At 42.2% G+C, this 3,458-nt stretch overlaps 1 long non-coding RNA gene across 3 annotated transcripts; it reads left to right on the top strand.

The window, feature by feature from the left end:
• Positions 1–576: 576 nt before the first annotated feature.
• LOC121973807 lies at positions 577–3,186 on the top strand. Of its 3 annotated transcripts, none has more exons than XR_006109764.1 (4): positions 577–1,003; positions 1,109–1,212; positions 1,330–1,606; positions 3,149–3,186. It is a non-coding gene; the product is annotated as an uncharacterized LOC121973807 (long non-coding RNA). The 3 variants fall into 3 exon arrangements; XR_006109766.1 differs by lacking the exon at positions 3,149–3,186 and adding an exon at positions 1,952–2,010; XR_006109765.1 differs by lacking the exon at positions 3,149–3,186 and having other exon boundaries at positions 1,330–1,812.
• Positions 3,187–3,458: the final 272 nt, after the last annotated feature.

Here is a 3,458-nt window from a genome sequence, read left to right as displayed (position 1 = left end):
TGATGTAGACTTACTATTGTCCCTATCTGATTGGAAATCTGAATCCGTGTAACCCACAGGGAGCAAATCGTCTGCTTGGTAAATTAGCATATAATCTCTAGTCCTTCTCAGGTACTTTAATATATGCTTTACCGCAGTCCAATGTCCTTGTCCAGGGTTACTCTGATATCTGCTGACCATGCCCACGGCAAAACAAATATCAGGTCTCGTACATAGCATTGCATACATAAGGCTTCCTACAGCCGAGGCATAAGGAACTGCTTTCATGTCTTCTATCTCCTTTGATGTCTTAGGAGACATCTCTTTAGATAGAGCTATTCCATCCCTAAAAGGTAAGAAACCTTTCTTGGAATTCTGCATGTAAGATCTCAGGAAATTTAAATACATAGGGTTATTTCAGAAATAGCCTTATAGAATTTTTCCGGAATTTTTAGAAATTTTCTGGGAATTTTTCGGAGCTCGTACGGAGGGTTTTGAGGGGATCAATTTTGGGTTCGGATAAAGCCTATTTGGGAGACCTATTTAAGAGAGGAAATGTTTAATTATATAAATTCCCTTTTCTTATTTCTTTTCTCCCCAAACGCCGATCCCAACTCGACCTTTACCCTCTCTGCCGACGCGAATTTCCGATCTCCTTCCCCGATCTCCCCTCTCTTCTTCCCGATCGCCTCCGCTCGTCACCGATCACAGCCGCCTGTGCCGGTTGTCCAACCGTCGGCCGAGACCCCTTCGGATCTAGCCGAAGCCCTTTCTCTCTCTCTCTCCCTTCTCTCTGTTCTCTTTTGCGGACAGTCGACGCCGACGCCGACAGGATTAGGGCTCCAGCTCCGGCGATCGTTGGTGTCACTTGAGGAGGAAGCTGCTGGATTGAGCGCAGATCCGGCCGACGCCTTTCATCTCCGGGCTGCAGACATGCGCGTCTTCTTGCGCCGATCACTGAGGCCATTGAATCGAGCGAGATCCACTCGGTCGCCAATGTGGAAGAGCAATTAGGGCTTCAAGGGTAAGCCATCGAACCTTATTCCTTCTATTTCTTTGATTTGTGCCCTAGTTCGAGTCTTCTTCTCTGGTTCTTGCTCGCCTTCTTGCTGATGGTTGGCGATCTCAGGTTAGGTCATGGATTTCTTCCTTGTTCTTGTTGATTGAAGGTTAGAGAAGTCCCTGGTGTGCAGAATCTAATCGAGCAACACCTTTTGGAGACGATCGATTGAGGTAAGATTAAGGTGTTGTTTGATCTGTGATTTCCATTGTTTGATCTCTTCACTTGATCTGATCCAATGAGATGAGGTGGAGTTTTGTTCTGATTAGTGAGTTGTGTTTGGGCTGTAGGGCAAAGACTAGAGGGGTTGATGCTTGATCAGTAGTCTTACTGCTTGATTCCTTCTTGATTAGAATTGTGGAGTGGAATCAAGCACCTTGCTGTTCTGTTTATGGTGTACCTTGTTCCATAGCTACTCATCTCATGTTCGGCAGCAACCTATCCAGTAAGGTGAATCCAGTGAGGATTTGTGAAGGTAATTTTGGTGTCCTGCAGCATTTCTAGTTTTGGCAGCAACCTCATTTAGCAGATTGCTTGGTTTCAGCAATCTACAGCAGCTTGATCAAGGTAAGGTGTATAGGTTTTGTTCTTTGTTTTAGATATGATTTGATTTCATGAACAGATGTAGATTGGAATTAGGGTTATACTTAGTTGTTTATGTGTAGAATTATTTAGTTTAGAATTAGTTTAATGGAATGATTAGGGTTAAGGTAATTAACCCTAGTCAACCGTTGGATTTCTAATCTAATGGGAGATTAGGGATTAGATAACTAATCCTAATTGACCGTTAGATTTAATTAGATAGGATAAGGTTGTGGTGATTAGGGTTTTGCCCTAATTTAGTTTTGAGAATTTTATTTAGCTATTTCATTTGGATTTAGCTAAATAAAATATATATATTGTTTGACACAGGACTCTGATTCGAGATAGGCGTCTCGACTTCGGATTTGGATTGTACCTTCTATTTGAGGCAGGTACCCTTTGACTTATCTTTTGATACTGTCTTATGATATGTATAGTTTATATATAGTTGCTAGTGATAGGTGGTAGATTTATTTCTTCCCTGGTCTTAGCTAGTTAATACCTATCACATGCTTCATCTGTTAGTTGCTTTACTTCAGGATTGGATATTTACCTCTTGCCATGTATATATATGTTCATAGAGACGCATATCTATAGTGCTCTACTCTACTGGATTAGTTGCTTTACATGTGTGATGCATGCTCTCGGATTCATGATACTTACATCATTGTTATATGTGATGTCTTTGGGTTTATGCTGTTTATATCATGGTTATATATATGCGTTTACCTTTTTGGGCACACACATATATGGAGGAGACTATGTTCAGGTATGTCATATTGTAGCCGCATGCACCATATCGCATGATTGCATGCTGGGCGATTGACGACTCCATTATTGTTGAGCTCGTCGGTCGGCTACATAGGCCTGCACACAACGCAGCACAGTAGGGTGTGTATGGCAGTAGCTCTGTAGTGCTCCGCTGGTCCGCTCATGGGTAGTGTGACTGCAGCGTGGTAGCAGACAGGGATCCCTCCCCGTCATCGCGTACCGGGAGTTGAGAGCATTGCGCTCCCTCACTATGTTTGAGGTAGGAGGATAGGTGTACTCCGACAGCATCCCGTCCACTCGGTCACTCTTCAGGGGCAGTGATGGCAGAGTGCATGCACATCTCAGTTGCTATGGATGATGCATGTGACCATGTCATATTGCATCATATGCACGGATTGCATTCGTTATGATTGATGCATTTTGGTGATTGCATATGATTGACATGCATACAGGATACATGCTTTTGCTCTGACTATTTTTATCTCTGTATGTTGACAGTCAGTTGCCCAAGCCTCGCAGGTGAGTACAGTTTATTTCAGTTATGCATTTCTTATTATTCTTGCTATAGACTTCTGGTTACTCATTACAGTTTATTCAGCTATGCATACCTGTTATATTGTTAGGAGACTGTACTGTAGGTCCTATGGTTTAGGAGACTGTACCTTAGGATATTACTGGTAGTTATATGTTGCTGTACATATCTATTGGATTACCTGCTGAGTTCTTTGAACTCACCCCGTTGTTACTATTTTTCAGGTTGAGGCCGTCAGGAGAGATTCCAGTCGCTAGCCCCATTATCGCGAGGATTTTCTTTGTCGGATTATATTTTGCTTTTGCATCTTATATACTTGTATTGTGGGTTTGTATTGTGGACTTTACATTGCACATTCGGGTTTGCTACTTTTGTTTTCCGCTGCGGTTGTATTTCCATTACTTCGTGGATTTGTTTCTTCGTTGTAGTGGAGTAGGCTGTTTACATATATCTTCGAGGTTCTATATCGTCTTTCTTTATTAAACTGCGTGGATTGATCATATATTATATCTGTGTGGAATGTTGATATAAACT

This window comes from Zingiber officinale, chromosome 4A (assembly GCF_018446385.1).
Source record: "Zingiber officinale cultivar Zhangliang chromosome 4A, Zo_v1.1, whole genome shotgun sequence".
In the NCBI taxonomy this organism is placed as follows: Eukaryota; Viridiplantae; Streptophyta; class Magnoliopsida; order Zingiberales; family Zingiberaceae; genus Zingiber; species Zingiber officinale.
This window is presented reverse-complemented; position numbering and strand designations above follow the sequence as displayed.